We start from the raw sequence: 26,598 nt of genomic DNA, 5'->3' as shown, positions 1-26,598 counted from the left end.
CTAAAATGGAAAAATGAAATAAACTATTTTCCCATTTTACTGTTTTTCGTTCTTAGTTGAAATTAGCGGCCTGCTCCTTGTCATGAAAATGTTATTGCTTTGCTTTGCTCTTCAATATTTTACAGTATGAAGTTAGACCCATCGTACTTAGCAGGTAATGTCACAAAGCCAAGTGACAAATCAGATCTGTGGAGAAGCGACCCCCTATAAATACTAGGGGTGAGCAAAAATATCAAAATATCATATTGTTTAATGTGATGATACAGTATCGATATCACAGGCCAAGAGTATTTTTAGGTATATTTTACTAAATTATTTTGTTACAGCGCTACAGTTTTGTTGCCTGTTTAGAGGAAGGAAACTCATTTATGCGACACATTTGACATTTTCACTGTTTTTATGATTAAAATATTTGCGTTTCATATGAACTTTGCACAAGAAGTGACTTAACAAAGACTTTCAGTATCACAGCCGCGATTTAGCCTTTATTTTTTTTATTGAACTGTATCGTATCGACTTGAAATATATTGTATCGAACCGAAAATGTATTGTATCGAGATATGTATCGTATCGGCAACTTCTTAATGATACCCAGCCCTAGTAAATACTCTACTGTGGAACATTCCAAGCAAAGAAATAGTCACACTTATGTCAGAAACCTGGAAGACGTTTAGAAACATGAGATGACAACTTCCAGTGGGCTCTGTTGCCTAGTGACACCTGTGACACGCCCCTTTTCCTGAGACGGTGCATCGGTGGCAGAAAAAGGAGACCGAACGAGGATTCCGCAGTCAGAATCCAAGATGGTTACGCCCACTGTGATGTGTAAATATAAAGTGTTTTCATTGTGTTTGGACATTTTGGTGGTTTAAATGACAATTTCAGTCACTCGTATCACTGCAGAACTTTACCGCGTCACTGCCTGTGGGTTTGGTAGTCGGTGTTGTGGTGAGGCTACACACTGCTCTCCGAGTCCAACACATGAAACATAATCAAGACACAACAGATTCCAGGCACTCCAAAACAGTAGAAAAAGTTAACACATCGCACGAGGAAAAATATATAATTAAAAGGCCTTTATTTGAATGGCCAAAGCCAACATGTTTCGAAATCAACTGGTCTTCATCAGGGCTTAAGCCTGAAACTTTTTCTACTGTTTTGAAGTGCCTGGAATCCGTTGTGTCTTGAGTCTTGATCCTTTTTTCCAAGAGCACCCTCTATTTGCTCCTACTGATTGGAACACCTGCAGCAAACAGCCACATTTTTGTTCTTTCTGCATGAAACATAATAATACGCTTCAAGCTCGGACGTGACATCAGATCCGAAGTGACAAAATGTAACAAAATGTAGGAAAAATGAGAAAATGTCCCAGTTTTCTTCATCTCCATGTCACTGTTGTGTTCCGTTATGTTCGGAATAATCAACAATTCCAACCACACCTCATGTTTTCATCATTTCCCCGCTGACGCACAACTCCGAGCGCACTGGGAACATGCGATTAGAAGTTCAAGATTATTCCAAACAGCACATACGTCTGCAGTCTTCATTTTACCGTTAATCACATTTACTTCAGTCGGTCGGCGAGTCCAGTGTCGGGAACAACACCGGAAGTTGTCACCGCATCTTTTCCAAACTTACTTTCTTCCCAAACGTCTTCCTGGTTTCTGGTGTAAGTGTGAACAGAGCCAATAACATCTCCAAATAAAGCTGCGCAGTGACGCTTTAACACAAGTCTAAGCTTAGCCTTTACGATACCATTAGTTACGACATGTCCTTGAACGCACCGCAGCCTGCAGACTACTTCAAATCCCACTCTACTGCAGTTTCTGAAGTACTCTGAAGTACTGCCTCTATCATATGACACTGGACAGATTTTAGACTAAAAAAAAGTGACAAAAGGAAAATTACAAAAGCTTAAAAGTTAAATTGGATCTGGAATTTTTGGTCTGGAAGTTTGGTTGGACTTTAAAAGATCCATATTACACTTTTTTCTGATCTATGTTATAATGTTGTTTCCTCAAGAGTGAAAAAATGCATAGCGCACCCAGATGGCCGATGTCGAAAAGCCCTTCCATTTTCAAAACAACAAAAAAAAAGCCTTCATTAGATATTTTTCTTGCTTTGGACACTTTGGTGTGCTGTGGCATTTTTTCACTCTTGTCTGGCTGCTCCTTGCATTTGCGCTTTCTGTTTCTTTTGATAATGTTGTTTCCTCGTCACAAACATAAACAAACCCTGCAGATTTAGGCTGAGTTCTTCCTCAACACAGATTAAAAAAACTCCAGCTGCACTCTGTTTTTAACCTCCATACACCTTCATTTGAATAATTCCAGCCCCGTAATTGCCGATTTCTCCTGAACTAAATGTAAAAGGCAGCACAAAATGGAAGAAAGCAGACTTCATAGACTTCAAAATAACAAGTACTTAAAAAAAAAAACCTTCTACTAAGTTTTCCTCCAGGCGCATTGGTCTAAAAATGACCCAGAACAAACGTCTCAAAGGCTCAAAGAAAGGGGCTCCGAGGCTCTATTTTGGGACATATTTGCGCAGAGTTCAGCTTTGAGACTTTGGTCTGGAGAAGAGTTTGACCCACAGCTCCAAGACGGGAGGGAGGAGGCCGAGTCAGACACCCAGGATCTGCCGCTCACGTCAGGGGGAGAGGGCACGGGGGCAAGGGGTGAGCCCAAACAACTAGAGGGACTTTATTTTAGAAACTAGACAATAATTTACGATGAATTTACTTCTCTAGTTGCATTTAAAAGTGAAAAGGTTATCACAATCTTGACATTTTAAACCTGATTTTGATACTAAGAGAAGTCATGATAGTCAAAAACGATCAGGATTGTGTTCACGTAGAATTTTCACCAGTCTAATGTTACAACAATGGAGATTTTTAGATGCCAAAAACAAAACTTTTGTTATATTGTGAAAGATTTATTTACCCATAGTGACCTAGAAGTTTACTTGGGTTGCTATACGACTCTTAACAGGGTTCCAAAGGTCATGGAAATCCTGGAAAAGTCATGGAAATTGCAAAAAAATCATGGAATTTTGTAAGTTCAATGAAAGTTTTGGTTTTAGTATCTCTTTCACGCAACTACAGTGTTCTGTTAAGTTCTCATTAGACTATTATGATTATTTAAAAAAAAAACAAAACTAAACTAAAAACTATAAAAAAAACTGTAATACCAAAACCATAAGGTGAGTATTTAGCTCTAAAATTATGCTGGACAGGACATGTAGGGTGCTGTAAAGTCATGGAAAATTCACTTTAGGTCCTGAAAAATTCATGGAAAAGTTTTGAAATTTTGTCAGCGAAAAAGAGTGGGAACCCTGTCTTCGTTTACTTTTTTTTTTTTTTTTTTTTACATTGCTTTTGCTATAAACTGGAACAAATGTCAGTAACATATAGTTTGATTAGTTTGATCTGAGCTGTAACGCAAAGTTTTTCGTGTTTAATCCCAAGTTCTAGACCAAAACGAACCCTCCTTACGTTGAGTTGTAAGATTTTGTGAAAGGCCTACGTCACCCAAGCTCCCGCATGAAAATTCTCCATAAATTTGCAAAAACGTGATACAAAACAACACATTACAACTTCACAAACCTGGCGTGATGTGGAGTATTTTTTTTTTAGCAGGAACGCACACTATTAAAGCTTTGATTGTGCGGTGAAAGCTGTCTGAAGGGAGGCTCAGTGCATCAAAAACGAAAGCGAAACTTCTACACGTGTCACAATAACAAACCTTTTATGAACTCACAGGGTCTGAATAATAAAGCTGACATGGCCTAAACTCCATGTACGTTTTGAAGACATTTTGAAAAATGGTCGGCCAAAGCTCCTGGAGAGAGCAGCGACTATATATAACACGAGGAGTATGCAGACTTCAAAGAGAGAGCTGTCCAGACACAGACGCTGCTTCTCTGTCAGCTGTGAGGAGCCTGAGCTGACCTTCGACCTCTGTCCACGTGTCGAGGGGTAAGGCTGTAAGCAGTTATAAAAGCCCAAGCACTAAACCTTCAAATGCCCTGTACGCAGTGTTGGGGAGTAACAGATTACATGTACCGGGATTACATCATCAGAGTACAAATTATGACTGTTTCAGTGAGTGGTAATTGGATTACAGTTACTTTGTTGAAATAACTGGATTACACTTTGGTATTTTTCTGTTTTCACATTTTGGGCTAAACCAGGTCTAAACCCAGGTTCAAACCTGGTCTAAACTAGGTCTAAACCAGGTCCAAACCAGGACACCAGGACTAAACCAGGTCTAAACCAGGTCTAAACAGGTCTAAACCAGGTCTAAAACCAGGTAAAACCAGGTCTAAACCAGGTCTAAACCAGGTCTAAACCAGGACTAGGTCTAAACCAGGTCTAAACCAGGTCCTAAACCAGGTCTAAAACTAGGTCTAAACCAGGTCTAAACCAGGTCTAAACCAGGGTCTAAACCAGGTCTAAACCAGGTCTAAACTAGGTCTAAACCAGGTCTAAACTAGGTCTAAACCAGGTCTAAACCAGGTCTAAACTAGGTCTAAACCAGGTCTAAACCAGGTCTAAACCAGGTCTAAACCAGGTCTAAACTAGGTCTAGGTCTAAACCAGGTCTAAACCAGGTCTAAACCAGGTCTAAACCAGGTCTAAACCAGGTCTAAACAGGTCTAAACTAGTAAACCATCTTACTAGGTCTAAACTATCAAGGTCCAAATCAGGTCTAAACTACAGAATGTAATCAAAGGAAGAAATGTAACAGGTCTTACAGTAAGAATTTGCAATATCATTGTAAGTTCTAAAAAAACAGGACATGTACATGTGTCATGTAACATTGACTGTAAACAGGATTTAACAGGAGTAAGTCAAATGTTTTGTCCTTGAATCTAATCAAATGAAATATAAAAATTAATTTAGTTAAGTAAAGTCCATCTGGTCTTTTTATTTATTTATTTTTATTTTATTTTTATATATCAGATTTTTCTCAGAAACAATATCATGTAAAAATATAATTCTTTGGTTTTTTTGCACTCATCAGGTCCAAATCAGCCCAAGTAACAAAGAAAAATCAATAAAGCATGTGTTTGTGTCCTAGGAGGTTCATTTTTTGAGATGTACAAAATACTATAGACTGGTTGTATAGTCGGCCCAGAAACTCTCATAATGTTTGATTTTTTTACACAAAACTCTTGTATTACAGATACATAACACATTTGGATCATTACCTCTGCCAAGGAGGTTATGTTTTTGCCGACGTTGTCTGTCTGTTTGTTTGTTTGTTTGTCTGTTAGCAACATAACTCAAAATGGACCGATTTTGATGAAATTTTCAGGATTTGTTGGAAATGTGAAAAGGAAGAACTGATTTCATTTTGGGGGTGATCCGGAAGAAATCCTGGATTCTGGATCACTTTGAAATTTTAGTTAACATTGTGGTAAATGGGGCCAAAAATTTTGTTTCTCAATATCTCGGTTAATTATTGACCAAACCCCATGAAATTTGACTCAGGGATGGACAATGGGATCCTCTTTCATAATCCAAAGGCTGATCCGGATCTGATCCAGAAGACTGATTTTATCGCAATTTATATAAAAAATGGGGGTAGTCCTTGGCGGAGGTCTGCGCTCTCTGAGTGCTTTTCTAGTTTAGATCTTGTTTGATTTTTGCTTAAAGGAAATAAATGCTGTTCTCAGTTTCTGCACCGGTATCGGTCAGTATCAGGTATCGGCAAATATTTAATGCTACAGAATCGGAAGTGGTATCGGAACTCAAAAAGCTGGATTGGTGCATCCCTGTGCTTTTGTGGCTGCCTGTCTCGCACACTCAGCAGTTTTTTGAGCTTTTTGTTGCAACATCTGCAGGTCAAAAGACACAATTAAGAGACTGTTGGATTTTGTGAAATGAGCTGTTTGTTTTTCCCGTATCCATGGAGACCGTGCACAAGGCTCACTGTGGACATTTCAGACGCTACAGGCTTTTTACACCATATGTGGCAGAAGATCTTCCAGAAGAAACACTTTGAGGGAATGGACCTTTTCGTCACCAAAAAATAAATAAAAAAACAGAGCGGAGAAAGAACGAGTGTTCACCTGGCGCCCCCTGGAGGCTGCTGTGACGCTGCAGGGACACTTTTGGCTCTTCCACAGGATCTGCTGACTCTACCTGACCAGTCCTCCTGTTAAACCACACTGAGACTTTTGACTGAGACACAAAGGACACTGAGACGCACCGAGTAAATACTGCAGCAACATCAACTGCAGCAAAACTTGAATTTCCCTCGGGATTAATAAAGTATCTCTCTCTTTCTCGAGGTCAAAACAAGTCTTCTGCAAACTGTCTACATCTAACGAGAAGGCATTTTATTGTCTGATAATCAGGAAGTGCATATTACTTAGCATGCTAGTTATAGTTAAACTCCGCTTTGGTCTCTGTAAGTGGAGAAAAGTGCTTATAAACTCATTGTGGTGAATAATTAAGATGCTCTGAATGCAGAAGGTCGGTGAGGAATAACTCTGGACCACTGCAAACTGTTTAAAATCAACTAATTCTGAAAAAAATAAACTAAAAAATAAAAATCCGGGCTGGTCAGCTGCTCCCCGATGTTGGAGGTCAGCTGTGAGGGACATTTACAGACATGTTCAGACATCCAGGGTCACAGGGGTCTGACGCTGTGGGGGAATCACTGCTGCGGGGCAAATAACTGCTTCATAACACACACATTTCAGCCTGTCCCATACAGCAGGAAGGGCATCTGGTGCAATAAAGTCAAATTTGTTTGGTCACATGACATCACAAGGTGAAACAAGTGCTTCCTGGTGGAGAGAAGAACTCTAAAAGAAGTCTGAATATGCAGGGTTTGTGTGTTAAACATGTGTGAATGAAACAAAACAAAACTTAACTTACAGAGTTTTAAATGGACAGGCACCCCAGTACATCGGGGACTTACTGTGCCCCTACACCTCAGGTCACACCCTCCGGTCCTCAGGTCAGGGCCTCTTGATGGTCCCAAATCCATGTATCATTCAACAACTATTGTCTTCATTATTTGTCTCCAACATCAAAATTTTAAAATGGATTCGATTTTGTGTTTAAATGAATAATGAACAAAAACGTTTCCCATTTCCGAGACTTAAACTGCAATGCCAGACTTTGGCACCGCATACGGACTGAACCAGAACTGAACCAGGACTGAACCAGAACTGAACCAGGACTGAACCAAGACTAAACCATGACTAAACCATCCTGTCTGGTCCGTACCGTCTGTCCTGTCTGGTCCCAGTCTCAGTCCTGGCCTGGTCCCGGTCTCAATCACGGGCTGGTTCTGGTCTGGTCCCCATCTCAGTCCTGGTCTCAGTCCCGGTCTCAGTCCCGGTCCTGGTCCCGGACCTGGTTTTGTCCTGGTTTAGTCCTGGTTAAGTTACAGAAACGAAAAACAATCCGTTATCCGTTTTTTCCATTATTCACTTAAACACAAAATCAAAAAGTGAAAAAATCAAATCGTTACCCATTATTTAATTTTGGTTTTGGAGACAAATAATGAAGAAAACTGTTGTTTTATAGTTTTCTTATTTTTGGTTTTATATTGATAAATATATGAATGATACGTGGATTGTCCCAAAGACCCGATTTAAAACTCATGGACTCGAGGCAGCTCAAGACTCTGTTTTTTAGAAAAGCTTTAAGTTGACACTGTAATTCCTCCGTCCTTGGGTTGTTCATCGCACTTTAAAGCACCTTTTTTTTTCCTTAAGTCTGTGAAAGGTGCTATAAAGACAACTCCAGGTGTGTTTGTAATGAGGAAACAACATTATAACAGATCAGAAAACACACATGAGTGATATGAGCTCTTTAATAATCACTTTTTCTCTGTAGTATTTCAACAGGTTCGTCCACATTCCGGGGCTGGTGTCTGTGTGGAATGCGCTCCATAACTCTTAAAGGGGGAAATTCCCAGATGTGACTGTGATAGCTCCGTGTTTGGGTCACGGTGTTAGCCCGGAGCACTGCGTTGTGGGTATTCCAGAGGTTTTCCTTCTTCTTCCCAGACCCCCCCCCCCCCCCCCTCCTCCCCATAACAACCGCCCCCACCGCCGGCCCCTGCAGGCTGGGTCCAGGCATGTGCTGTAAATTTCCTGACCATATATTCCCTCGGCGGGTTTGAGTTTTCCACAGTTAGTGCACGTGTGGACCAGAGGAGATGAAGAGGAGAGAGGCTTCGGAGATAATCCAAATTTGACTGTTTTGGTTGCTTTGGAAGAGAGGTTTTTAAAGGCGCTCTTCCTGAGTTTTCCTGTCTTAAAAATGTGAAAAACAGAACTGGTTCTTTTTAAACAGTTTGCAGAGGTCCAGAGTTATTCCTCACTTACCTTATGCATTCAAAGCATCCTAATTATTCACCACAATGAGTTTATACTGTATTTTTCGGACTAAAATCTGTATCTGTGTCTTTTGGACTGTTCTTAAAATCCTAAAATTTTCTCAAAAATCTTCAGTGCGCCTTGTGTATTAATTCTGGTTGTGCTTATTGACCTTGAAATGATTTTATGTGGTACACGATGCTCAAAAATCTGTTGAAATGTTTTAGTACAACTTTGGTAAACTACAAAGCCGCACCGCATCCTGGATTGTCGGAGAGTTACGGCTACTGTAGTCAGGAGCCTCGCAGAGTAAAGGGCGAAGTATAGTTCTGCGTCGACTCAACGCACACTGACACCGTCGCCTTGTCACAGAAAGAACACACATGTTCCACTGAGTCATGTCCTTTAGTCCGACAGAAGCTGAACTGCATCAGCGCAAGAGAAAAGAGCTGTTTTTTTCAGCGATTATAGTTTATGCAAATGAGCCATGTGGTTTTAAGTTTTGTTTCCGTAAAACGTAAACAAATGTGCTCAAAGCTGCATTAAACACGTTATTACTCAATGTGTATTTGAGTAAAATCTTCTCTAAGACAGGGAGGCAACGCCAGCGAGTTAAGTCACGATCTGCCAATGGATCGTGGACACCGGGGCTAAGGGATCAGTCTCAAGTGTCGTTCGTTTGTTTCACTAAATGCGCCTTATAATCCAGTGCACCTTATGTATGAAAATAGACGTGAGAATTCAACATTATTGATATTGTCCCTTATAATCAGAAAAATACAGTAGGTGCACTGGTTCTCGTGTACGCCGCATGGACCAGGTCTCCTCCTGTCTTACATAAAATCAGTCTGAGGCACAAAAACGGTTGGGGACCACTGTAACATAGGACCTTTAAAGGTGCATTGTGTAACTTTTCAGTGAAGGGAGTGTCGCAATAAACCTTCCTATCTTTATAGATACTAGGGATGGGCATTCGATCAAATTTTCTTAATCGATCGTCGGAAGAATTAACGATCGATCATCAATTAATCATTAATATTTTTATATTAAAATGATCATCATTATTATTACTATCTGCACTACTAATCTGCATAAATAAATTCAACTTTACGACATATAAACCGTAACCACTCTAGAGCCACATCAGCCCGTTTGACATTATAATGTGTTTAATTCAGTTTTGTTCAACTCTCACAGAAACAAAACTTAAAACTGCATCGCTAATTTGCAAAAACTAAGCGAAGATAAAACTACAGCTCTTGTGTCGCTGATGCGGTTCAACTTCTGTCGAATTAAAAGACATGACTCAGTGGAATACAGGTTAGTGTGACCATTTTTGCGTTTGTCAAAACCAGGACACCGTACGGGGGGAGGGAGGTGGGGACTCGTCATCGACATTGAGCGACTCTCACCTGGAAAAACTTTTTCCCACTGGACACCAAAACATATGTGCTGCTTTGTTCACTGTGCACATGGACTCACACTTGTCCCAAACGCAACAGAAAGAGTGGAATTTCTTGTACAAATCATTGTTAAATACACATTTGTGCTTCGGTACGTTGCAGACTGACCCACTGTTTGTGTCTCGCTCCTTCTGAGTGCAGAGACACATGTACACACCTGTTTGGTCACACTATGCACAGCAACCTGCATTCGGTTTGTCGATTAAAATTAATGTAATCGATGAAATTCTTAATGATCAATTATCGATTAATCACGCCCATCCCTAATAGAGACTAAACCAGACTGAGTTACAGGTCAAATCTGTGAAGAGGCGACCTTGCTTGCAGTCAGAATGTTTATTTTTTTAGGTATTTTTGACCTTTAAAACATCCTGTAATTGAATAAATGTTAGGTACGGTTGTTTTCTGTCATACCGTGGAACATTTCAAGCAGAGCAGTGGCATATCCATGGAAACAAATGGGGAAAGGATCCCCAACCAAAAAGTTACATAATGCACCTTTAACTGTGGAGTTTTGCTATAAAAATCCTCTCACTCGGACCCGGTCAGTTGTGTTCAGTTTCACAAGAGGAATTCTGTTTGGCAAAAAATACATATATATTCAGGAATTTTACCTGAGCTGAGAATATTCCACATGCATGTCACTTCAGTTTGGGGACGTCGTGGGCACGTTTGGAGTTGAGGCCTTTTGGGGGGGGTCAAAGTTCACGCATACGGACGGGGCAGAGGTAAAGCCGCCACGACAGCCGTACGTCAGCTTTGTCTCTCTGAAGGACAAAGCATGTAATGGGTCGGTCTGTGTGGGGCGGCGGAGGAGGAGGAGGAGGAGGGGGAGGGGTTTGTGAAGGGTCAGGGGGGGCGTGGTGTGTGGATGTGCGTGGTAAAAGACGAGAACCTGGTTTACGTTGGAGATATGAGCTTTTAACCACAGCCGTTTTGGTTTGTATCACTTAATTCTCAATACACAGTGAAAAAAATAATATCTAGATAAGTTAAAATGACTTTCATGAAGAACATTTGACTTTATTTGAGTAGATCCAACTTGACAAATAAAATTATCTACCAATAAGTGTGTTTTTCTTAATTCAAGCAACATTAAATTTCGTTTTTTCTTATTTTAAATGCATAAAGTTGTCATTTTTCTTATCTTAAAGGTGCATTAAAACTTTTCTGGTGGAGGGTCTGTCTTTTTTTTTTCTCTATGGAGATGTTAACACTTTGTCAGGAATATTTCAAACCTTTATGTAACCAAACCAGACCAAGTTACAGGTCAGATCTGTGGAGAGGCGATCCCGCTCACAGTCAGAATCCCTGTTTTTCTAGGTATTTTTGAGCTATAAAACCACTTGTAACTGAATAAATGTAAAGTAGAGCTGTTTAAAAACACAGTGGAGCACTTCATTACGACATTAAACTCCATACACCTTCACCAGAATCATTTGAATGATTTCAGCTCTGTCACTGCCAATTTCTACTGAATTAAAGGTAAAAGTGGCTCCCGCTTCTTTACATCACGAAGTGGAGCAGAGCATTTTCAATCAATCAATCAATCAAACTTTATTTATAGAGCGCTTTTCAGACAAAAAAAATAACACAAGAGCTTCTGATTTTGCACTTTGGAGATGTAGAAAAACTAATAATAATAAAGAAGTAACGTGTGATTGTAAAAAACACAACTCCAGTATCTGTACATTTACTTAATGGTGCCCTGTGTAACTTTTCCGTTGAGGGTCCGTCACCTGTTTGTTTCTATGCAGATGTCATAGCTCTGCCTGGAATGTTCCACAGTGTGACATTAAACAGCTCTACTTTACATTTATTCAATTACAGGTGGTTTTATAGTGCAGAAATATCTTTAAAAAAAAGACATTCTGACTGTGGGTGGCGTCGCCTCTGCACAGATTTCTTGGTATTTTTGAGCTATAAAACCACCTGTAATTGTTATAAGTTAAATAATTATGCCTTATTTGATACCAGTCTCTTGTTCTTTTTTGCTATTTATTTAGAATTTATAATTACCATTTATGTTTTTGCTCTGTTATTATATTATATTGTGACGTGTGAGCTGCTGTGTCTAAATAATTTCCCTTGTGGATCAATAAAGTTTGTTTAAATCCAAGTCTACGAGTCAAATTTGAGCTGTTTAATGTCACACTGTGGAACATTCCAGACAGAGGAATGACATCTCCTTAGAAACAAGCATGTGACAGACCCAAACAAAAAGTTACACAGTGCACCTTTAAGTGCAGCAAGATATATTTTCATATTTTAAGTACAAAAAGTCTAGTTCCATTGGCAGATAATTTTACTTGTCAAGGGAAATTTACTCAAATCGTGATAAAACTTTCTTAATTCAAGTCATATTAAAGGTTGTATAGAGGATTTTTTTTAAGGGAAGAGAAATACAGCGACAGTCCTTGTGCGCATTCAGATTACTGTTGAAGTTTCCTGTCTAGAAGTAATTCAGCGACCGACGCGTCAGTTTTTAGACCCTTCGTCTGCTTCGGTCGCGCCATCGCTGGACGAGATCTCCAAGAATCACCTCAGTTTGGCTTTGCTCCTTTTCCTCTTCTCTTCTTCTTTCAGCGACCTCAAAAACGGACTTTCTTTTGCGGCGAACCGGTCGTGGATTCTCGTCCGCCGTCGCGACAAACTTTGTGCGAAATGCGAGGAAGCGACAGTTCGAAAAAGCCTCTAAGAACCGCTGCGTAAACCACGTAATCCCCGCGCTCCGACGAGTCAGTTATACTAGGGAGTTTGATTGACAACCCAACAGCCAATAGAAAATGAGGGAGCCTCGTTTTCTAATGGCTGATGTTTATCTGGCCTCAACACGTCCACAGTTGATAGATTTTCGTTCTTTTTTTTTTTGGTCATCATAATTACAAAGCTGCTGCGTCTCTGTAATGGTATTTTAATCTTTCACTGACAGTTTGAAACTAAAAAAAAAATCCTCCATACAACCTTTAACTTAATTTTAGTTTTAACAGTGAACATTTATGTTTGGAGTGAGGTCAAGTTTAAAAATATAAAAGAAATTCTGAAATTGGAGATTGAGAACAAGTGGTTTTCTGATTTTTTTTTGTGTCCAACATATGGTCTCTATCAAGATCACTATGAACAAGTGCTGAAAAAATAAAAATAAATAAATAAATTAAATTAAATTAAAAAATAAATACAAAAAAATTAAATAAATAAAATAATAATAATAAATAAATAAATAAATAAATAAAAGAAAGTAAGTAAATTATTCCTGACAGACAGTATTCTTTTGAGCAGGTACAGTGAGACACAGACCTCGATCCAGACTCATACTCTCCGCTTTAGTCCTGAGAGAGCCGGTTGTGAGCCTCTGCAGATAGACAAAGTGGAGCTCCAGGAAACACACAGGAAGCGACTGTTTACACTGAGAGTCCAGATGAGCTCCACCAACAGAGAAAACTCAGGCTCATTACGAACAGGTCAGATCATAGCTCCTAACTCCTTAAAGAACCCAAATTACTCTATTTTCTGATGTTATAATGTTGTTTCCTTTCACAAACATACACTTGCACCAGAATAATTTGGATAATTTCAGTCTGGGAGTTGCCAGTCTCTACTGACTGAAAGTAAAAAGGTAGGGATGAAACCATATCTAAATGTCTCGATATTCGTCTCACGGTACGATATTTATTGCAATATTTTGTAGATAAGACACTTTTCTGCTTTTAAAATACCTTGACAAGATTTTAGTGTGAATTATTTCCATCATAATTAAAAAAATCAAGTAAAAAACATATTTCTCCATGTTGTCTGCGCTGAAATGAATCATGGGATATGTAGTTTCCAATGTTTATGAGCTATTGATACTATAAAACAATACATTTAAGTAATTCGATTTATTGAGACAGCCCATGACATCACGATAACATGTTTTCTGTTACATCCCTAGTAAAAGGAGCTGTTAACTACCACTTCATGACATCACAAGGTGGAGCAGAGAATTTTGAGCTTTGGAGATGTAGACAGACTAATAATAAAAGATTAAAATGTGTGAATGAAACAAAAACACAAAAAGTGACAGCTACAACATTTTTACAATTCTAAAGTCACTCAAAGAAGATTAAAATATGTTAAAGGTGCACTGTGTAACTTTTCCGCTGGGGGTCTGTCGCCTGCTTGTTTCTATGGAGATGTCATTGCTCTGTCTGGAATGTTCCACAGTGTGACATTAAACAGTTCTACCTTAAATTTATTCAATTATAAGTGGTTTTATAGCTCAAAAATACCTCGAAAAACAACATTCTGACTGTGAGCGGGGTCGCCTCTCCACAGATCTGACCTTTAACTTGGTCTGGTTTGGTCTCCATGAAGATAGAAAGGTTTAATGCCATACTGTGAAACATTCCAAACAAAGCAATAACATTTCCACGGAGAAAAGTTACACAAGGCACCTTTTAGTAAGAAAACTGAGTGCTTCTTCCACCTCTGGCAGACGGTGATGCACGTCCGGTTTGGGCTTAAGGAGCGAGGAGCTTTGGGGACAGTTTAACAAATGTGGAAAGATAAACAGCGGATAATACGAGCAGAGCAAAGGGAGAGCGCTGAGGAGGATTCACAGATGTGCAGATTTCACATTTTATTAGCCCTACTGACCGCCATCGTCGTTCAGGTGGAATTACTTTACATTGTAATATAAATAAGTTCTATAGGCGAGTTTCATTGTTGACAAAAGCGCGCGTTGCATGCTGGGAATTATTTTGGTCAGGGCAATGAACACTAATTCAACATGACGGACGGAGCGAGAAAACACGTAAAGGGTATTGATCGCGGTTATTTATCCACTCTAACGGCAGAGGACCCAAGACCATTTGACCAGAAATTGGTCATAAGCATCGATGGAGCCAAATCACCCTTTTCAACCCCGAAAAAAGGTGGACCAAACCAAATTTCTGGTCGGAATCGCCAACTACCTGGACAAATATTCACTTCGGCGATATCCACAATGACTTGGTGGAAACTCCTGGGCCATTCACAGCAGAAAAGATGAAAACCTCCAAGAGTCTCGATGTGTTGTTGAACTTGTTGGAGTCCACGGTTTGTTAGGATCTTCTACGTTTGCTCTGCGAATGTTTGAAAGCCGTTTAATTCACTGTTCTTTTCACTCAGAATACGAAAAAATTTTCCTTCTTCCGTGCTTCTATTTGTGCATCCGATAATGCAGCAGGAATTTACCATTATCGGGGATAAATACGCGAGGTTACGTACTGTGTTTGACGCTACCGTGTTTCTTGCCTCTGACCAAAATATTTCCCAGCATGCAACACGGGCTTTTAATAACAATGACGTCAACTGAAACTCGCCTATATACAGACTACAAATCAGTTTTAAAGGGCCCGTATTATGTTATTTTCTGATCTATTTTATCTATGCTGTTTCCTCATCATAAACTTACATGGATTTGTTTTTTTTGTTTTTGTTTTTTTTTTCATTCACACATGTTTAACACACAACCCCTGCATATTTAGGCTGAGTTCTATTCTCAAAGATAAAACACTCTGTTCCAACTTGTGATATCATGTGGTGATACAGGAAGTGCTCCACTGTGTTTTTAAACTCCATACACTTTCACTAGAATCATTCGAATCATTTCAGCCCTGAAATTTGCAATCTCTACTGAATAAAACACATTAACTTGACAACTAAAGGGTTCCCACAGTCATGAAAATCCTGGAAAAGTTATGGAAATTGAAAATGTCATTTTTCGGACCTGGAAAAGTCATGGAATTTTGGTATCTTCTTTCACGCAACTACAGCAACCTGCATTCGGTTTGTCGATTAAAATTAACGTAATCGATGAAATTCTTAATGATCAATTATCGATTAATCGACGAGTTCAGTTGTGGCGTGTAGGGAGGGTGCTGTCTGGGACCGCTGGATTGTCGGCGTGTTCGCAGTGACTCGGTTGTTCAGTTGTGTCTAGAAGCGGCACATTGCGCTCGCTTTTTCGGTTCGTTCCATTGTTCCGTTCCTCGTCGGCGTGGAGTGATGAGTGTGTCTGTGGGTGTTTTTCGCTGTGCGGTCGCTGTCTTCTCCGTGTGTGTTTGCGTGCGCTGCGGGTGGTACGGCTTTATAATTTACTGAAGTCGTGCTGGGACACCCGAGTGGATTCATGTATGGGGCGCTCTGGATTGTGGGCGTTTTTTGATGGGGTTGGAGGTTTAAGAGCACCTCTAATAGCCCGGAAAATACGGTAGATTACATTTTGTAGTCTCAGTTTTTTCTTATTTATCATCGTTTACCACATAGTGTTTGATGCAAAGAGCAGATATCTGGACCAGACTAAATCAAAATCAGGTACAGTCCTTTGAAAACCATTTCCCCATGTTTCTCTTTTGCCTTTCTATAAATATCTCATTCGTCTTGTGTCAAATATTCCGCTGATGTAAATGAGGCGTTCTTCAGGCTGGAGAGATGAGATGTTTGTACAGATACTCACTGTTTGGTTTTCTCTCTGCTGTTGTGAAGCTCGGGCCAATCAGCTTCGAGTTTTCGTCTGAACACATTTGACTAGAACAATAGCAGATTGATCGTGTGTTGAAAAGCGGAGAGCGCCACATGTCCATCTGGTCCTGACGATCTCTGTTCATCTGGCGCAAAGTTGCTGCAATTCAAAGCGCTTTTGCCTAAACGCAGGTAAGATCATTACATTTAAAGGCGCGTTGTGTAACTTTTCTGGTGGAGGGTCCGTCAAATTATTTTCTCCATGGAGATGTTATAGAAGTTGTTATTTTTCATGTTTAAAGTATCAGAACCAAAATGTTTCTTTAGTGTAAATTGTGCAGAACTCTCTATTTCCTGTAATTTCCCATTTATTGTCAGAGTTTCTTCACAAATTGCTTCTTGATTGGTGAAAAACTATAATTTGTATTTACAACAAGTATTATCCCACCTAATTAAGTAGAAATTTGACAACATAATCCCACGCATTTCTATGGAGAATTAAAGAAATTGTGAAATGAAGCACCAGATTCTCTCCTACATTACACAAAACTGAACTTTAAGCCACGTAATAATGCTGTTACCAACTCAAAAACAAATCTGGAGTTGAGTGCATCATGGGTAAAAATGTAGAGAAAGACACACTTCAGTATTCTTGGCCACACCTTAACCAAACAGAGGACACGTGCCTGCGGAGGTCATGGAGCCTGGAACATGATTCAGTGAGTGATGACCTGGATGTAATAAAATATAATATGTATATAAGCACAGTGCCAATGTTGCAGCAGAAAAACTTGAATTTCAAAATAAGTCAACTGTCTGCTGTCTTCATCTAACTATAAAAAATGTATAAATAAGGTATTTTATTGAGTGACGGTACAGGTAAGAAAGCACTGGTCTCTGAAAGTTGTGAAAAGCGCTTATAAACTCATTGCAGTGAGTAATTCGGATGCTCTGAATGTATAAGGTAAGTGAGGAATAAGCACTTCAAACTGCTCTGTTAAAAATGTACTACCGTATTTTCCGGGCTATTAGGCACTCTGGATTATAAGGCGCACTGTCATTAAATGGTTTATTTTCTAACTTTTTTCACAAATAAACCGCACCGGACTTTAAACGAAACACAACAGTGTGATGGGTGAGTGGTTTTGTTTGTTTGTGGTGTTCACGGTGACTCTGGGCTTTGTTCAGTTGTGGCGTGTAGGGAGGGTGCTGTCTGGGACCGCTGGATTGTCGGCGTGTTCGCAGTGACTCAGTTGTTCAGTTGTGTCTAGAAGTGGCACATTGCGCTCGCTTTTTCGGCTTGTTCCTCCGTTCCGTTCCTCGTCGGCGTGGAGTGATGAGTGTGTCTGCGGTAGAGATGCGCGGATTGCGGTTACAACCGCGGTATCCGCGGTTAATCCGCGGGTCGGGCGGATGACGTGACGAAAAATTATATTTTAATTCAATTCAGGCGGGTGGCGGTTTAACTACTAAAAAAAAAAAGTTATTGTCATAGTATGAAGTGTACGTCATATCCTTAATTAGCCCATTTGACCTCGTTTTTATGTTCTGAAGGTTCAGGTTGTGTCGGGTTATTGATGCCTAAGGTTTACGAGGCACATGTTATATGCAGTTTATTTTATTATTTCTAATTTATTTCAGCTGTTTGCCAACACATAAGTGGCTATAGGGCCATATTTATTTAGTTATGCATATTTTTTCTTGCCTATTTCAATTGGAATATAAAGAGGGCATTGCCTGATTTCAATAAAGGTTCATCTGGATGAGATGATCTGTCTATTTTGTTTCGATATCAGTTATATTTTAAAACACGCAGACATTATAGCGTAGACTGCCACTCGGGGTATTTAAAACTTAAAGAAAGACCGATGGAGTGAGGCTATGACTTTGAAATAACGGCAGAATGTTCAGAATGTAACAACATCCAACACGAAGGCAAGAAGGTTCAAAAAAATAGTCTAGTTCGGAAAAACGTTGTCAATTAATTAGCTGCGCAAGAAAACCAGGTAAGTCTGGGGTTGTTACGGACAATTAAGAATGTGAACAAACACGCTGAGCGAATTTTGGAATGAATGAGCTACAGAGTTTGCATTTTTATCGAGGCTCCTTAGTTTGTTTGCTGTATGATTGTTCTAAAATCTAAAATCAGGGGCGGTTGCAGTTTTGAAAACCTTCGGTGCAAAATGGACAGCGGGCGGATGATGAGTTTTGTGTTGCGGTTGTGGATGAAAAAATAGCCCATCCGCGCATCTCTAGTCTGCGGGTGTTTTTCGCTGCATGGTCGCTGTCTGTTCCGTGCGTGTTTGTGGCTTTGTAGTTTACTGAAGTCGTGCTGTGACATCTGAGTGGATTCTTGTATAAGACGCTCTGGATTGTGGGCGCGCAATCGTTTTTTGATGGGGTTGGAGGCTTAAGAGCGCGTCTAATAGCCCGGAAAATATGGTAGTTCTATTTTTGACGTTTTTAAGACAGTAAAAAACAAGTAGAGCGCCTTTAAAGATAAACAAATTTTGATTAGAAATATTGGTCTTTTGTAGGGCTGCTGGACTATGAAAAAAATTATTATCACGATTATTTTGGTCAATATTGAAATCAGGATTATTCAAACGATAATTTTTTTGTTACACGATGGATTTATTCAGCATTTCTCTCTCACACTTTATTACTGACTGAATTGAATTTACGTGAAACTTTCAAACTGAAAATAAATATAGGCTACAAACATGTACCTTAGAGCAGTTTGGCGATGTTTAAAACATAAACTGAATAAAATATACTATGAACATGAAATAAGGCATAGAAAAACATAAATGTATCCAAAATAAACTGTATATCCAGCTGTTCTACAATCTCTATCTTTAAAAAATAAATTGAATATTCTTATTTATATAAAAAAAAAATATATCCTGTTTTAGTTTTGGTTCAGTACTGGTTCAGTTCTGATTTAGTCTTAGTTTAGTCCTGGTTCAGTCCTGGTTTAGACCTGTTTTAGTCCTGGTTTAGACCTGTTTCATGTGTTGTAGTCTATGATTTATGTTCTTTTGGTGATTATAAACGGCGTTAATGTTAATAACATGACTCCGCATCATTATGAGTAGAAAAAACATCAGATATTACAGATTTTTACTGGGCTGGCGTCTTTATGTTTGTACTAAAAGGGATTTTTTTTTTTTTTAGATAGTAGGTAAATAACATCAGGAATCACTTAAAATCCCACTTTAAAAAAACACTACACCACTGATTATAACATGACTTAAAGCTCACAAGAGTCAAATCTGTGTACTATAGGTGCACTGTGTAACTTTTCAGTGGACGGTCCATCAAATAGGTGTTATTGCTTTGCCTGGAATGTTTCACAGTATGGCATTAAACATTCTTATCATCATAGAGACCAAATCAGACCAAGTAACAGGTCAAATCTGTGGAGAGGCGACCCCGCTCACAGTCAGAATGCCTGTTTTGTTTTGTTTTTTAAGGTATTTTTGAGCTATAAAACCACCTGTAATTGAATAAATGTAAAGTGGAGCTGTTTAATGTCACACTGTGGAACATTCCAGGCAGAGTAATGACGTATCCATAGAAACAAACAACCAACAAAAAAATTAAACTATATATCCAGCTGTTCTACAATCTCTAACTTTAAAAAAAAAAAAAAAAAAAGAATAACCTTATTTGTATTTTTTTTAAAAACAAAAACAAAATAAACTGTTAAGCTTTAAATCGTTTCAACTCGATTTTATGAGTCTAAAGATCGTTTGAGGCACAAATCGAAATCGCGATCAAAATTCGATTAATCGCACAGCCTTAGCCTTTTGTATTATTCAAGTTCTGTTGTCATTTCTTATTTAAAAATACAAACGTGTGTTGATAAAGTAGGTGTGAGGAAGTTCAGAAAGTTTCAGAATCCTCATCATATTGAAGAGCACTTTTTTTTTGGTTCCTGCCTCTTCAGCGCCACACACAAACACACACTGCCGCTCTGTGCTCTCCGAGGTAGGCTCTGCACATCTGGAGTGTGACGTGCCTGTGGGAAAGTGGAGCCGCTGTGGTCGGAGCATCACAAAACACATGTGGACAGTGCGGTGGTCCGAGGAACAATGCGGCTCCTGTGAGGACCAGAGACCTGAGAGAGAAGGAGTCTGAGGAACATCTGAGCCAGCTGCACAACACAACAGTATCACACACACACACACACAGAAGAGATGATCAACACTGGGGCCATCTGTACACGCTCGTACTGTACTCGAGCTTTATACAAATACACAGATTTGGATACAGATATCTTCTAAAGGGTTTGCCTGGCATCCAGACTTCTTCAGTGCTTTACAAAGATGTGAGTTTGGTTACATATTGGAAAAAACAAAGAAAAACATGACGGATTTCTGCAGAATCATTAAACTCTGTTCATCTGAGGTGAGAGAAATGTGATATTTATTTGTAAATAATGATGACCAGTGAGCTTTTTTGTTCCACGTGTGTCACTGCACTGCAAAAAGTAACATCTAGGTTAGTTAAAATGACTTAAATTAAGAGTTTATTTGAGTCGATTCAACTTGACAAGTGCATTTATCTACCAATGGAATAAGTGAGTTTTTCTTAATTCAAGCTGCGTTAGATTTAGTTCCTTATTTTAAGCGCAAAAAGTTGTTGTTTTTCTTATTTTAAGTGTAGCAAGTTGTATTTTCATATTTTAAGCACAAAAAGTCTTTATAATTTTACTCGTCAAGTGAAATTTACTCAAGTCATGATGAAACTTTCTTAAAGGTTGTATAGAGGATTTTCCAAGGAGAAACCACGTGAAACCACCCCCCCTCCCCTACAGCTCCCTACGTAGAAAACGCCTCCTCCTTACGCCAGAAACAGGTTTTGTTTACAGCCGGTGCGCTGCACATGACTTGTAAACAACTAACTACAGTGTTGGTTAGGCAAGGTGGAGAAGTGAGGAGCGGGGGGAGCGGGTGTGCTGAGATTTCGTTCGCGGACGAGAAGTGAGGAGCAGGGAGCAGGGAGCAGGGAGAGGAGAGAGGAGAGAGGAGAGGGGAGCGGGAGATTCCGTGCCCGGAGAAGTGAGGAGCAGGGAGAAGAGCGGAACGAGCAGCGGGGACAGGAGCAGGAAAGGGGTGCAGAGAAGAGTGCGCGGAGATTCAGTGCGAATGAACTAGCAGCAGCAAGCGGACTCTTTCTTTGCACTGAAAATTACGTTTTCATATTATATGGCTTTCGTGTCCTGAAAAACGTTTGTCTAACTCTTGGAAATAAAGTACGTTTTCATAATAAGCAGAAGTTTCCTGTCCAGGAGTAATTTGTCGACCAGTGTGTCAGTCTTTAGACCCTGCGTCTGCTTCAGTCGCGCCATCGCTGGAATGAATCTTCAAGAATCACCTTAGTTTGGCTTCGCTGCTTTTCCCCTTGTCTTCTTCTTTCAGCGACCTCAAAAACGGACTTTCTTTTGCGGCGAACTGCTCCTGGATTCTTGTCGCCATTGCAACAAACTTTGTGCGAACTGCGAGGAAGATATAGGTCAAAAAAAGCCGCTAAGAACTGTTGCGTTGGTGGAGTAAACAGCGTCTGTGGACTGCGTGACAGTCGTACGTAAACCACGTACCGGCGGCGCAGGCAAGTCAGTTACGCTAGAAACGTAGGGAGTTTGATTGACAGCCTGTCAGCTCACAGATAACGAGGCAGTGTCGTTATCTATTGGCAAATGTTTAGCCCCACCACGTCCAGAGTTGATTAATTTTTATTCTCTTTTTTTTGGTCATCATAATTACAAGGCTACTGCACCTCTATAATCTATCATTGACAACTTGAAACAAAAAAAAAATCCTCCATACAACCTTTAATTCAAGTCATCTTAACTTAGCTAGATTTTATTTTATTGCAGTGTGAGATAAACAAATCTGATTGGACGATCATGTTTGACAGGGTTTGAGACGTAATGGAGAGTGTGGGAACTAAACTGACCAGGTATATTACAACAAAAAGGTGTCTAAATGGGTAAAATTGTGAGTTAAGACAAAAATTGAGATGTACGACCAAAGACTGGGGCTGATAACAAAAGTGTCTAAGATTTTGACTGGCAGTAACCCAAGCTGCAGAAGAACTCAGCCGTGACCCACCTTTCTGCACTTTTTCATTTCATTTACACACTTTAACAAACACAAAAACAACACAACTATGGTGACTTTACTACACAGAGCCAGATATTTGCTCAGATAAACTTTACTGTAGCCACGACTGATTGTATGGACCCAATAATCGAATCTAAAACTGAGTCCGTTCACAGGGATGCAGCACACATTTCTGAGCCTGGAGTACAAACCATCCACTACAAGAAAAATTCACTCTGTGGTAATCAAAAACCCTTTATCCTCCAGCCTGACACCTCTGTTCAATCACACTCAGGCCTGTCGCGATAACTGCATTTGAAGTATGATGTGTTGATGAAGTAAATATAGACGATAAATGATAATACTGAAAGTAACTTATGCCACTGACACAAAAACCCAAGAGGAGTTTTAGGATGCTTTGACACACCAAATGTTCCAATCGAACCAGAAGCTCTTATTTCGATTCGTTTTCGTTGGTTTGAAAGCATCAATTGCACTCGGATCCGCGCTAAATCACAGTCCCGAAGTCCTTCTGGTGAGAAAGCGAACTTTGGTCCAAACTAGAGGTCTGCACGGGACAGAATTTCCAGTCCTGCTCCCGCCCGAACCTGTAAAGAATTGTAATTTTCATTCCCGCTTCCGCCCACATCTGCGATATTTTGTCCCACTCCCGCTCGCAAATCCCGCAAGATGTGGACGTTCGCTTTCTTAATCTCTATCAAACACAGAGAAGCGGAAATTAATTGTGTAAATGTGAGCGAGATTAGTCCACATCGGCAAGTTTAGGCTGCTTCAAATGTTTTTATTAATGCCAAATAAAATATCCAGCACAAATTATCCACGATAGGCAAACATTAATCATTTGTTTGAAGAATCCCTCAGTCGTCCAGGTAGAATCCATGTCGATGAGAAAGTTCAGTTTGTCGAGTGGACAAAAGTTAGTTTGGTTGAAGACGTTAAGCAGCTCATCCAAGCTGCTTCTTCGCTGCACTGTTTTGCGTTGGGACTTGCAGGGCTCTAGTCCAAACCGTAAAGAGTAGATCCAAACAAACTATTCGAAATGCTTCATGGGAGGCCAGGCTCGGACTCCCGAACTGAACGCACCAACTCCCCCCGGTCCTCAGTTTCCTACGTTCCTTTTTAGCACCAACCACACTGGAGTCTATATACTACATACAAACATTTTATTGCCTATTGTGGACCAAATAATTGAACTAGCAGCGTAAAAGTGCCCTGAAACCATAAAAACTATTCCAAAATCTACAACACTGTTAAAAAAAATCATGAGCCGCAATAAATAAACAGCAGAATGAAACAGTTTAGTGCTCAGTTTGCGTCTGTAATGAGGCGTAGAAGTTATTTATTCAACCCTGTACAGCTCAAATCATCGTATTGCCAGAAAATAACCACACATTTCTCAGCGCAAAACACTTTGACCTGTAACTTGGTCTGGTTTGGTCTCTATTAGGATAAAAAAAAGTTTAATCCCGTGCTGCGAAACATTCCAGACAAAGCAATAACACATCTCCACAAAGAAAAAAACGTTTGATGGATGGATACACCGTGCACCTTTGAAAGAATTGCAGTAAAAATGAAAAAAATCCCCCTTTTAAATATTATAATATGAAGGTAGCAGAACACTGGAGGGTTTGGAGCTTTCGAAACTCTTGCACAACAGCTGGATTTAAAGTTGGCCGTGACCAGATGTGGGAAACGTTCTCCTCGATGATCTCACTGAGAACTGTGGCCCTCAGAGGCATTATTAAAAACATTATGCTGTTCCATCAGATAGTTCTTGTAATTGCCGCAAAAATTGTCAAATTGCGTTTTTCAGAACAGCTTGCGCAAAAAAGTTCAGTACGTGTTTTCACAGCCTTCGCAAATTGTTCTGTACACAAACCCGGGTCCCTCGTACCTCCGGCTTTTCCTTTCCTCTGTCATCTCTTCAAACCGGCTTCTGCCCTCAGGAAACCGCAAGTCATTTTCCATTTTTCCGAGTATGGAATATCTGAAGCGTCTGTCATGCAAGCAAACGCTCTTTTTAGGTCCGCGAATGACCAAAAGCAGATAAAATTAGAGCTTTGAGTCACCAATCTGGCACCTGCTCCAAACTGTACCGAAACTGACCAGCTTTAGCACTTGCATTTGTTGTACACACTTTTTTGAAAATGTCTTTTGCTATTTTGTCTTAAAACCTTTTAGTCTGTGCATTGTGTCACCGTGGTAACAGCTGAACATTCTGCCAACAGAAGTACATGTAGAACACCACAAAGTATCATTAGGAAAATCAATAGCAAAGTGCAGACCTGGACATTGTTCAGACTCTGACCGACCAATTTAAGATCATTTGGAATTACAAAATAAACATACTTTATTATTTTACCACATGCATGGACTAAAACTGCATTGTTTTTATTTTAGATGTGTTTTTTTGTAAGGCAACGCCACTTTTTCATTGCTTAGTCATAACGTAAACTCTTACCAGTCTTACCAGCTTGTTTATTGCTTTTTATAAAGAAATACAATTAATATTATCTAGAATTAAGTTAAGCATTTTGGGAGGGAAGGGAGGAAGAAGACTGAGAAACTGAGTCAACGGCTGCTTTACCTCAACCCACTCCCACATCCCGCTCGCAAATCCAAAAAGCAGTGGGTGAAAGTCCGAAGTGAGAACTGGTGGAGTCAGATTGTCGGGATCGTGTCAAAAGGGCAACCCAACGAGCACAAGCTGAACGACCGGAATTATTGTTAAGAAGAATATGTGGTTCATATGATCAAGGAATAAATTAGTTCAAGGCGACTCAACGAGCATGTGCTGAACGACCACAATTATTTTTAGGAAGAATTAGCGTTCGTATGATCGAGGAGTAAATAAACCACTCACTTCGGAATTAAGTTTAATTAATTTCCTTAAATCCTCATTTTCATTATGAATTAAGGCAAGGGGCCCCGGGGAAGACCCAGGACACGCTCGAGGGACTTTGTCTCTGGGCTGGACTGGGAACATTTCAGGATCCCCCTGGAGGAGCTGGAGGAAGTGTCCAGGGTGAAGGAAGTCTGGGAGTCCCTGCTTAGACTGCTGCCCCCGCGACCCGGCCCCGGATAAGAGGAAGAAAATGGATGGATTAGTCAATAAGTGTTTACATGGTCTTGAATGAATTTTTATTCAGAATTAAATTGTTTTTATTCAGAATTAAAGCTCTCATGTAAACGTGGAAAATGGTGAGATCTGATATGTAACTTTGCCCGGTGGTGTCACACGTTTATCGACTTGGAAACAGATATGTGTAAAGCCAAACTAAGGCACAAGCCATCAGAGGAGTTACACAGTGCACCTTTAAATTAGACTCATATGTAAGAATGGTACATGAAAATAAACCAGCAATATCAGTTTCAGTTTTCAACACTTCACTATCACCTTTTTTCTCATCTACTGCAGCTCTGTAGCGCTCTAGTAAACCCTGGTTCCAGTGCGTCCTGTTGCTCCTGTGGGCCTGGGTGATGTCTTGTGGAGAGGCTGCAGCTGTCCACGCTCAGCAGCTGAGGAGCACCGAGCTCCGGCCAGAGGATGACACAATGACTGTAATGAGTTAGCTACGCAAGTTATGTAACAGCGGAAACAGATTCACAGAAAGAGCCGGAGGTCATCTGTATGCAGTGGTACTAAACTATAGATTAGATGTACCGATACTTTTTAGTAAAATTGTTACCTTGGTGACAAAATGCACACATACAAAACATAAACACCCATCTGATGTACGTGATTTTCATTCACAACTTTCACAAATATGTAAACTGGAATAAATTATCATGCAAAATATAACAATAATATATTTTTGTTGTTGCCTCATCAAAAACATGTCCAGACTTGTATTTTGTCACAAGGTGGAATAGAGTTTTTTGTATGAGAAGAATGGGATTTGTGCGTTAAACGTGTGAGTGAAACAAAACACAACAGATTTATGACACCCGTGGCTCATTATGCTATAAATTGCACATTTTAAATATCAATATTACTCATAATATAGGTATGCAGTGCCATATTTATGTTTCAAATCCATATAGAAATAAATAGAAACAATTACATTAATTAGTTAAATATAAAATAAAATAACCTAAATATAATATAATCTAATGAATCTAAAAGAAAAGGGCAAAGATACAGAACCCTAACATTACATAATTTCAGTTATTAAAATT

The sequence above is a fragment of the Boleophthalmus pectinirostris genome, unplaced genomic scaffold (assembly GCF_026225935.1).
Source record: "Boleophthalmus pectinirostris isolate CB_2022bp ecotype Guang Dong unplaced genomic scaffold, ASM2622593v1 HiC_scaffold_9, whole genome shotgun sequence".
Taxonomy (NCBI): Eukaryota; Metazoa; Chordata; class Actinopteri; order Gobiiformes; family Gobiidae; genus Boleophthalmus; species Boleophthalmus pectinirostris.
Note: the sequence above shows the minus strand (reverse complement) of the source record.